Source organism: Nematostella vectensis, chromosome 11, assembly GCF_932526225.1.
Source record: "Nematostella vectensis chromosome 11, jaNemVect1.1, whole genome shotgun sequence".
Taxonomy (NCBI): domain Eukaryota; kingdom Metazoa; phylum Cnidaria; class Anthozoa; order Actiniaria; family Edwardsiidae; genus Nematostella; species Nematostella vectensis.
Window position 1 is genome coordinate 7,797,325 of NC_064044.1, and position 12,243 is coordinate 7,809,567.

Sequence of the window (12,243 nt, forward strand, 5' to 3'; positions counted from 1 at the left end):
TATACCAAGGTACGATAAGTAGAAAAAAAGGTCACTACGTATTCAAACTTATAGCAACTTTAATACTTTAAAATAAAATTTAGATTTTTAAATTGCTTTAATTATTACTGTAAATTTAAATAATGTCACACGAAATATAGAACATACTAATGTAATATCAGTACGATGTTTAATGTTTAAACTTCCCCTTCCCCTTACGGCTCATACGATGTTTACACCTCCCTCCCCCCCTACGACTCGTACGATGTTTAAACTTCCCCTCCCCCTTCGGCCTATATGACGTTTAAACTTCCCCTCCCCCGCGGCTCATACGATGTTTACACCTCCCCTCCCCCCTACGGCTCGTACGACGTTTAAACTTCCCCTCCCCCTACGGCCTATATGAAGTTTAAACTTCCCCTCCCCCCTACGGCTCGTACGACGTTCAAACTTCCCCTACCACTACGGCCTATATGAAGTTTAAACTTCCCCTCCCCCCTACGGCTCGTAAGACGTTTACACTCCCCCCCCCCACCCCTACGGCTCGTACGACGTTTAAACTTCCCCTCCCCCTACGGCTCGTACGACGTTTAACCTCTCCCCCCCCCCCCCCCCCCCCCCCCACGGCTCATACATTCAAACTTAGCCCCTCCCCCGGTGTATGAAGTCATGGTGTGAATCCCTTTGCCCTCATCTTCATTTCAGTGCGTTTAAGAGAGTATCTATGCCCCATCCAGTCGGACCAGACCATTCCCCTGGCATAGTAGCTGTGGGCGCCATCTAAATATTCCCCGTTCAGGTTTGAGGCATGGCAGCTTGAGTACCACCATGCGCCCCTAAATCTAGCTGCGCAGTTCTCGCTGTATTTTTCGTCGTTGTCCTTGTCCATTGTCGAGAATTGTTGATTGTTGTGCCAACCTGTCAGAGAGTCTCTCACATTTCCTGAATAAAAAGAAAAGTCCTATTTTATCCTCATGTTTTAATTTACTTTATCTGCACCAAGGATAACAATTTTTCCCTAGACAAGGGTACATAGCTGAGAATTGTTAATTGTTGTGCCAACCTATGAGAGACTCTCCCACATTTCGTAAATAACAAGGAAAATTATTATATTTTATATGTTTTGATTTATTATATGCGGCAAGGATAACAATTTTCACTTAAACTTGCAGCAATATTCGTCTTTACTATGATTCTTCTGACAGCCATCTTGAAAAAGAGGCCCCTTTACTAATATCGTAGGTTTCCTGCTCTCTTTTAGACGTATTTATAGCTTGTTCAAGTTGTAAACTTTTGAAATTCAAGATTACTTGTTACAACATTTCCTCATGCCCATACAAGGATAGTCTTACTTGCCTTATTTGAAAAATAATATATTTTTGTTTACATGAACGGTGGTGTAAGCATTACATTTAGCAAATGGTTTAGAGAGACCGTCTTGTTCAGAGGAGGCTTTGAAACTATCATACATTTTCCAACATGGTAATCTGCTACTACGAACAAAAGGTGGTCCCAATCTTTGGTTTAGAGACAAAGTCAGAGGAGGCTTTAAAACTATCATACATTGGTCCCATACGGGCAATTGTTCATACATACAATATTTGAAAAGCTGGCAGATATTTACCATAAATCAAACACCCAAATGGTTGAGTTTGTTAACCAAAGTATAAATAAATGGTTTACCAAAAATGTTCGTTTTTAGAAACGTTACCTACTCGAGATTAGCTAGATAACAATCAACCAGAACATAGCAGGTTAAAGCCGCATAGTCACGACAGGAGCAAAAGATGGCAAAGTTCAAATTGTAAGGTCGTGTTAGCTTATATTCGCTTGATTTTTTACATAGATGTTTCTTGTGTAATATAAAACAAAATAAGCTTGAGTATTTTTTGGTGAATAATCCGTTCTTGAGATATTGCAAATTGTAAGGCTCTTGATTTGTCCGAATTTGCTCAATTTGGTCGAAATTGCTACTTTTTTCATGATTTATGGCAACTTTGCTCAATCACATCTCAAGAACGGATCATCTACCAAAAAATACTAAAGCTTATTTTGTTTTATATTATGCAAGGAACCTCTAGACAAAGTATTAACAAAATATAAGCTAACACAACCTTATAATTTTAATGTTGACATTTTTCGCCCCTGTCCATTGTCACCAGTTTACTTCCGGAGGTCCGGAAACCTCAACCGTTAAAAGACAATTTAATCTATTAGTAACAGGCCATCCGTTCTAAATCACACCCTCATAGAAACTTTCAAAAGGCACACTGCTTTCACAATTTTGAAATATATTTTTTTGTGTCCGTTACATATGAAGAAAACGTTGTCATTTTGGGGGTCTGGTACCTAGGAATCTTTCCAGAGGCTTTCTTTCCAGAGGCTTTCTTTCCAGAGGCTTTCTCCATTGACTAAAGATGGTCACAGTCACTGTTTTTCTCTTCAAATTACAAGTCATAAAGTTTGCTTATATGGAATTGTCGTTTGGCAAAAACGACAATTTTTTGCTAAATTTTCTTGATATGAAAATCATCGGAGATTTTCGTAATCGACCGGAAGTAAACTGGCGACAATGCGTCTTTAAACTGGAGAACAAATAATTGTTTTTATTCTTTATCGAATATCAATAACACTCAATCGTCTACGAATTATGGTACTTGAAAGTTTATTTCAGGACAACATAAAAAGGTTAGCGGTGACAATGGCGGATCGAGGACTTTTTTAAGGGGTGGGGGTGGGGGATGGGGATTGGTGAATGCAACATTAACTCGGGGGACTGTCATTCGACAAGAAAAGTAAGAGTGAAAGAAATGTTCAAATAAAAGGTAAACTAATCTAACCTTAGCTTACCAGTGAAGCCTCCCAACTCAATCCGGTACATGTCGGTCTCCCCTGCGATCGAGAAGGAATGGTACTAAGCGTATCTCGTCTCCCCAGCATCGGCCTCCATGTCCACTCTCATCTCGTTAGGAATTGCATTGGTCAGCCTGTGGATTCGGTCCAGTCCTAGCCAATGCTCTCCCTGGAGATCACCAAACCCGTTTTTATACTCGGTCCAGTTTCGATAGAAGTCCACGGAGCCATCTTGGCGTCTCTGAAACACGGTCCAGCCACCCCCGAGGGTTTTCTGGTCACAAAAGACCTAGAAATTGCGGTCTTAAGATTACTACAACTAATCTAAGCAATATTCCTGATATTTGGTGGTCTGATTAAAGACGTTGGTTTTCTGAATCCAGGACGACTATGCCAATAGCCTTTGTGCCCAATGTAAGTAAGGGCGCAAACCGAAGAGGGTGCCTATTCCAAACTTCAACTCTTTTGTATCAATTCCGCAGAATAAAATCAGAAATATTGCATACCGCCCAATATACCGCCGTTTAAAAGCAAAATCTCGCATCTTGCAGTGTTTTGAAATACCGCATCACCACATGTTTTTTGCTCTTTTACCTAAATCGCGTACAAAAAAAGCCAATACTGCAAACCCCAACGTCCCTCCCCCCCCCTTAGATAGAGTTAGATGTGGGTGATTGCACGCAAGCCACTTAAGCCATCTTTAGCTTTAAACTTGCCAACCCCTATTTAATATGGACTCTATGGAACCTGGAATGCGCTTTGTCCGTCTGGGTCCACTGCGTATACACCGCTCATATTCCCAAGGCGCGAAGGAACATCTGCACAGTTCTTACGGGCAGGAAGACCGTACAAGTCAGCCCTCAAGGCGATCTCCCCATGCCATTCCTTAATCACGAACCGTACAAGTCTTGCCTGTATGACGACTGGAAGGTCGTGCAACACCACAGTGTCCCTATCAGAGTTGCCTGTGAATTCCTAAAAAGATGAAAATACTTGAAAATCTGCTAAACAGGCTACGTCCAGCCGCCATTTTATTGTCATCTTAGCAAAGTTCCAAGGTGTAAGAAAGCATCCATAGTGTGGGTTTTCCTATGGAGGGTCAGATATCTCCATAGGCTGCTTTGAAAAAACTTTTGCGGTATGTTCGATTGGATTCGTTAGATAAAGCATTCGATTTTATTTATAGGTTGTTCCTTTGAGATTTCTTTTTTATTGTCTATTTTTTCAATATAAACAACGAAGCAGATGAAACAAGCAGGGCCGTAGCAGGGGGTGGGGCACTGGCGGCACGTGCTCCCCCCAGTATTTTCAAAAAATTATAAGGAAATGACCAGTAAGGAGCATGGCCGTGCCCCCAATATTTTTTTAATGTTTCTGTATTGTGCCCCCCCCCCCCCCCCCCCCTCAATCTTACGGGGCTTGTCACGGTTCTGACAAGTCAATAGTTTTTTGCAGTTTTCCGAGCTTTGAAAATAGCCCTGCATGATTGAAGAGTTTTGGTAAGTTACGACTATATGGAAACACTCGATGGGACGACCCTTACGACAACCGAAGCGACGGGTCGTTTCACGGTCGTCAGAGATAGAACTGGTTCTAAGGGTCGTCCCTTCGAGTGTTTCTATTTTTTCGTAAGGGTCGTGAGGATTTTTTGGCAGACGACTGTTACGACTATATGAACTTATGGAAGCTTAAAACGAGTAAATATATGACTTACGTGTGGGTAAGAAGTCCAGGTGACATTGTCTAAGCTGTAGTGAAGACCATAGCGCGTCACCCAGAAGTTGACATCAGGTTGAGTACTATGGTAAGGCAGCCCCTGTGTTGCCACTTTCAAGATGGTTTTCGCATTCAGCAGGTCGACTTGGAGATATTCGTCAGCTCGTGACGTCATTGGCCGCCAGCAGCCCCAGGTCACCCCCAAATCGTGCTGATTGTACAGTCGACCATCTTTGGCCATCCAGCCGGCGCTCTTTGTAGAACTTGCAGTTATTTGACTATCCAATACTTGTGATCGATTTTGCATGCCAAGTGAAACGACTGTTGAAAATGATAGATTTAAGAATTTGATATTTGTGATCGATCTCACATTCAAACTATTACTACTGATGAAAATAAACAAGCGCCGTTGACATCATTGGGAGAGCTTTGCACAATCCAGTGGACGAGGTCAGTATGTTAGACCAAATTTAATGCAGACAAATTCTGTATTTCATCAAGTACATACCCCTTTCACAGCTTCTTCCTGTGAATCCAGAGGAACAGGTGCAAGTGTAGTTCCGGCCGTCTTGTGTATTGTTACAAATACCACCATTACTGCAGGGGTTATAGTCACACGGCTCTAGACAAATTACCAAAACCACCTTTAAGATCATACGTTTTTAAGTTTGATATACTGTGTGTGACTTTCCTTGTACGAACTTGATTTTTATTGGACTGGTCAGTTGTTCTAGCGTAAGGAATGCCGGTAAGGTTCTTTAAGCAATGACTCCTTATACCCGTTTTATATTGAGCTATACAATAGTTGAGCAGTATTTGTTTAATTTTACTGGCGAATCAATCAGTCTCTCAAAAAGCCCCATAAAAGCTCTCGGAAAAGCCGATCTGACGTAGCACTCGTCTAAGAATAGGGAGATCGGCTTCTCCGTTTTTCATGCAACTCAGCTCGGCTAACTAAACTCGGCTATCCCAGCTCGTCTAACTAAACTCGGCTATCCCAGCTCGGCTAACTAAGCTCGGCTATCCTAGCTCGGCTAACTAAACTCGGCTATCCCAGCTCGTCTAATTAAGCTCGGCTATCCCAGCTCGGCTAACTAAGCTCGGCTATCCTAGCTCGGCTAACTAAACTCGGCTATCCCAGCTCGTCTAACTAAGCTCGGCTATCCCAGCTCGTCTAACTAAACTCGGCTATCCCCAGCTCGGCTAACTAAACTCGGCTATCCCAGCTCGTCTAACTTAACTCGGCTATCCCAGCTCGGCTAACTAAACTCGGCTATCCCAGCTCGTCTAACTAAGCTCGGCTATCCCAGCTCGTCTAACTAAACTCGGCTATCCCAGCTCGTCTAACTAAACTCGGCTATCCCAGCTCGTCTAACTAAACTCGGCTATCCCAGCTCGTCTAACTAAGCTCGGCTATCCCAGCTCGTCTAACTAAACTCGGCTATCCCAGCTCGTCTAACTAAACTCGGCTATCCCAGCTCGTCTAACTAAACTCGTCTATCCCAGCTCGTCTAACTAAACTAGGCTTTTTTCCGTCTTTCAAGCAACTAGCGCCTGTTGAGCAGGCTAGGTTTCCGTGTATTGCATGATTATGTTGGAAATTCATTACGTACCACAGGATGATATTCCGATAGGACAGACGCACGTGAATCCGCCATTTGCAAAGTCGGCTTTGCACATCTTCTGACTCGGACATGAGCCAGCAACGCAGTCATTCTAAGAAAGATGACAGCACGGAAGACAAAAGTGAAAATGCTGAGAGAGAGAGAGAGAGATAGACTTTATTTAAGACACGCTTGCCCCGTCAACAACAGCTGATTTCCACAAGGGGCGTGTGGAAAAAAAAAATATATATATATCTATAATAATTAGAAATATAACTATAAGTAAAAGTATTTAAATAAATAACGAAAGAAAAAAAAAAACTTGATCTATGTGGATATATAATACTATAAATACGCTAAACTAATTATTTGTTTAGATAAAAGTGTGAGCCTCTAATTCTCTGACAAATGATGATAAACTTGTACAATCTCGACTAGCCTCTGGGAGGGAATTCCATAATTTAGCTCCATCATAGCTGAAACTTTTTTTCATAAATTCAGTTTTTGGGAGTGGCAGCTGTAGCGAGGTGGAGGAGCCTCTGAGATTGTAATTTGTATTACAATAATATTTTTCTTTAAGCTGAAAAGGTCCGTGAGACAGTTTGGAGCCATATCATGCAAAACTTTAAACATTTGTTTGGCTTTTGTCTTTGCTCGCTGGGTCTCTAAATTTTGCCAGCCCAATTCAGCTAGAGCCTCTGTGGCAGGGGTGTTATTTGACCTGTTTGTGATCACCCTTGCCGCCCTATTTTGCAATTTTTGAAGACGGATTGTGTTACATTGCCCAAGAGTATCCCACACCTCGCTACAGTAGTTAAGGTGTGGTTGGATGATTGCATTATAAATAGAGACTAATGTATTTTGATTAGCAAATTCAGAAATTCGTTTCATGGCTCCTATACCAGAACTGACTTTTTTAGCAAGAGAATCAATGTGCTGATCCCAATTTAGGTGTTCGTCAATTTCCACACCAAGAACCCTACTTTGCTGAACTTGTTTTAGTTCCTTGTTATCAATAGAAATAGAAGGTTTGCAAGGAAGGGTTCTTAGCTTGTGGTGGGATCCTATTAATAAGAATTCTGTTTTTGCTACATTGAGACTTAATTTATTAGCCAAGAGCCATTCTTTCACTTGCTCAAGGTCCGAATTCATGGCCAACTCAACTTCCCCTACAGTACTACCAGACGCTGTCAAGTTTGTATCGTCAGCAAATAATCTAGGAGTAGTGTGCAATAGACACTCTGGTAGATCATTAATATATAAGAGAAAGAAAAGTGGGCCAAGAATTGAACCCTGAGGAATGCCACATGTGATTTTACTTTCAGAGGACACTGTACTGTTTAGCTGGCATTTCTGTTTACGGTTGGACAAATAAGATTGAATTAATAAAAGGGCATTTCCAGTGATACCATTCAATTCTAGTTTTCGAAGCAAAATGTCATGATTAACGGTATCAAATGCCTTTTTTAGATCCAAAAATACAACTAAATTAAACTTTTGTCTGTCCATGTTAATATACCAGCTATTAGTGCTATCAAGGAGAGCAGAAACAGTAGAGTGTAGTCTTCGAAAGCCAAATTGTTGTTCGGATAAAATTTGGTTTGCTGTAAAATGATCGTATAACTGTTCATACATTATTTTTTCCATTAGTTTGCTAATCACTGGTAATATACTTATTGGTCTATAGTTGTCGGGAATAGTCTTAGAGCCTTTTTTAAAGAGGGGCAAAACCCTAGCCATTTTCCACTCATCTGGAAAACAGTTGGAAATTATAGAGTTGTTAAAAATGTAAGTGAGAGATGGAGAAATGGCATGGGCTGCACACTTGAGTATTTTTCCAGAGATTTTGTCAATACCAGTCGCTTTGGCATTAGAAAGGCAACCCAAAAGCTTTAGTACTTTTGTATTGGATACTAACTTAAAACGTGACATTTGAGCACTACATGGCTTAATAAAATGCTCAAATGATTTACTAGGGTTTGCCATTGAACTTGCCAATTTTGGACCAACATTAGAAAAATAATCATTAAATGCTTCGGCAATATGTTCTTGTGAAAAAAGGCTTTGGTCGTCAAATTTAAGTTCATTTACAGTTGTATTTTCTTTGGTGCGACCAAGTAGACTATTTATCGTTTTCCAAGCCTCTTTGGGATTATTCTTTTGATTTGCAATCTTATTACGATAATAGTTGGATTTGGCTTGGCGCAAGGCAATGTTTACTTTATTTCGGGATGCCTTAAAATCATCCCAGTCATTACGTAATTTACTCACCATTGCTTTGCGCTTTAAATTATCTCTGTTATTAATTAAATCTTTGATCTCTCTGGTCAGCCATGGGACATTAAATGCTTTTTTTCTTTTAGATTGTACAGGGGCATGCCTGTCTAACACGTTTAGAAACAGGTCTTTCCAATGTGCCCACATCTTATTAGTGTCATGACACAAAACAATCTGTTCCCACGACTGAGTAAGGAGGTCCTTTACAAACTTTTGTTGATCGAAATGTTTAAAATTACGTATTTCAATGGTTTTTGCTTTATCTCGCGCACACCTATAAGGGTTTATATTTGTTGAAAATTGAGCGCCAAAATATTTTTCAATAAAGCGAAATGGCCAGTAGGGGCGTGGCTGTGGTCCCCATATTTTCTTAGTGTTTCTGTATCGTGCCCCCAATCTTTTCAGGCCTGTTGCAGATCTGTTCAATCTGATATGTAGTACGTAATGTAGGTAGGTAATGTGTCAAAGAAGACCAAAACCTGATCCTCTACAATTAACCGGCAAGTCGTTTAAACTTCATTCGTTAAAACGAATAAACAAATAAATATTATCAGTTAACGGGCGATTTGGAGTTTACATTGAAATCCATCCCTTTTTCTGCATTCCTTAATTGCATACATTTTTAGAGATAAATTGAGTGAAAATTTATGCATTTGCAAGTCTCACCATTATTTCAGTGTAGACGCTGCCTGGTTCATCAATTAAGTCCTCGGGGTGTTGAAGATGAGTTGAAGTACTTGTCACACAAACTTGTGTCGCAGGGAAATAGCTGAATGATTGACATGTGTCACTCATGAAGCATTTCACGTTGCACGTCGTCTCTAAGATCCCAGTGAAACTGGACTCGTTGTGATTTCTCAGATACTTCCCGGTTATAGGGTCTGTCAGTTTTACTATTTTACAAGAGTCAACTTCATGGAAAAAAGAAAGCAAAAAAGACAATATTTTACATATCTATCATTCTGTAAATTGGCATTATTATTAGGAATCGGTTAGATTTGTAATAATGTAAGACGCATATTTCAAGTCTTTTCGAAATAAATGTAAACGCGTAAAACCAAAGGCAGCCCAAGGCTACTGTCAGTAATTTATACAAAGGTACCGTATGTATGGGAAAATTAATATGTTAGCGAAAAAATACTTATCGTGAATAATAAAACTAGAGACCATGTAATATTGAGTTTATTTAAATTTTGACGATTTTCAGTAGAGCGACTTTGAGGCTACGAATTGTAGTCATAGAGCTTATTGCAGGTTCTCGGTGGATGTTACATAATCTACCGGAAGTAAACTTGCTCGATTGCTGCCAACTTTGTCATTGTGTTCAACCAAAATAACTCCTCTTACACTTCAGGGACGTGGCCAGGGGGTTGGTCTAGGGGGCCCGGGCCCCCCTTCTAGCAGCCAAAACTACAGTAAATGTATGAGACATTATCTAAAATACAGGACAAAATGGCTTGAAAGTCCCTTTTGGCCCCCCTCTTGTTAAAAATCCTAGCTAGGCCGCTGTGCTTTATATCAAAAGTCGTATTAAACGCATCCGACATATTTTTCCCTGATCAATATTTGTAAGCGATCATTTGGCTTGTTAGATTGTTTGCTTGCCGCGCCTTTTAGCTGTATAGTTAGTCCGTTTGTATGGGGGAGGGGAAGGGGTTTTTGTTACTGACTCGCGTCAGATATCAAGTTCCTTATCACTAAAAATCGAGGCATAATTTTTATAATTCAATTCAGAGAGGAATATGTTTGTATACTAGAAATATTTGTTGATAGTGAATGCTCGGAGATAAATTTGGAGATATAATAGAGGTGTTCCCATCAATCCGTGAAATAGTTAGTGGTACAGTAGGTTTTGACACAAAATAAAATTCCGAATGATCTCTTGTTTGCTTTTTTTCTTGCTCTGTAGAGTTAGTACACACCAACTATAAGTTAGTGTTTCACGGATTAATGGGAACAGTAAAGGCAATATGTTTTTCCCCTTCAAATGTAAAAGCCTTAAGGGGTGCTGCCACGAACAAAAGCCCAATAAAAATGAACAGATTTGAGTATAATACAAGATACAATAACATTGTAATTAACAATTCGACACAACTGGAAGTTTCAAGTGAAAAGCCAGAATTTGAGGCCTTCAAGTCATCTGAGTCTACTTCTATCGAAGGAGAGAACGGGAACCCTCCAGATTTCCAGGGTGTTTTATCACTCGAAAATTGTTCGTAATAGATAGAAATGAGTCATAACCGGAAATGTCCTGCATTCCAGAGGTGCTTAGCTGCATTCCAACAACAACATTCCATCAAACCCCAAAATCCGTCCCCAATATATACATTTCGCGCATGTGCGATACTAATTACCGCTGCGCAAAAAACAATTGCCGGAAATGAGTCATCACCGGGAATATGACGTCCGACAAACCCCAAAAATCAATCCCCGATGCAAAAAACTCGAAATAAACTCCCTCTCTTCTTAATTAGAGTTGCTCTCCGTTCGCTTCGCTCACTCCGAGCAAATAGCGGTGGAGCTCCCACTCGCGGAGCCCCATACCTAGGAAAAAGTGGTATATAAGACAAATATTAATAAACCCATCGACTCGAGTTTTCGTGACGCGATGTCCGTCCGTCCGTCCCAAAAAAGCATCGTATGACAACCAAATTGGCAGGTGTCATGTTTGTGTCAAGGGAGGTGCAAAACTGTGGTCACATGTTATGTGACGGCATCGATGACAAAACTAAAATATCCATATCTCATGAACGACCATATGACAACCGATCTTGGTATGTGTCATGAAGGTGTCAAGGGGGGTACACCAATATTGTCACGTGATTGTAACGTCATCAATGACGTAACTATAAAGTAAAAATATGCTGGCGTGATCAAATTAAAAATATTTATATTTCATTAAAGGAAACATCGTATGACAACCAAACTCGGTAGGTGTCATGTTGCTGTCAAGGGGGTGCTCCAATATGGTCACGTGATTGTGACGTCATCAATGACGCCCCTCACCTACAAGGAACATATAACTACGGCTCTTAAAAAAGTTAATGCTAAAGTTGCTGCGTTGCGCCGAATCAAGCGTTTTGTACCAATTCAAACCATGGTTGCGCTATATAAGACAAATGTACTCCCTCATCTGGAATATGGCTCCCAACTGCTCCTCGAGGCTCCGAAGACACAGAAGGACAGGCTAGAGAAGTCTAACTATTTTAATTTAAGGACACTTTTTAATCTAGATAAATCGTCATCCTATGAAAACTGCTTATCTATATCCAATATGCGTACTCTTGAGCATAGGCGGCAAGTTCAGGCTCTTCTATTATTTTTTAAATCATATAGGATGAAACAGGCTACGTATATCTCCAACTTCTTTGTAACCCGGTCTCCTCAGTGCAATTTGCGCTCTTCTGTTCATAATCTTACGCAGCCATCCCATCAATCGTTGTACATGCATAACTCTTTTAACTACCTAATATCACATTTCTGGAACCAACTACCCCACTCTGCTAAAACTGCTAATTCCGTCACTGACTTCCGCAAGAACCTACCCAACATCATTCCACATGGCTGGTAATGCAGCAACTGTATGTAAATCCTCCCTTTGTAAGTGTTTCAGTAGTTTTGTCGAGCGTTTGAACCATGAGCTCCCCGAGCTCGGGAGTTTGGGTGACCACTCCTCACGTCATCGACGGAAAATAAATTATTGTATTGTTGTATGTAAGCAAAATATGCCGGTGTCAACAAAATAAAAATGTCTATTTCATAAGAGAAACATAGTACGACAACCAAATTTGGAAGGTGTCATGTATGTTTCAAG

At 40.5% G+C, this 12,243-nt stretch overlaps 1 pseudogene; it reads right to left on the reverse strand.

The window, feature by feature from the left end:
- Positions 1-646: 646 nt before the first annotated feature.
- Positions 647-9,607, reverse strand: LOC5518456 (annotated as a pseudogene).
- Positions 9,608-12,243: the final 2,636 nt, after the last annotated feature.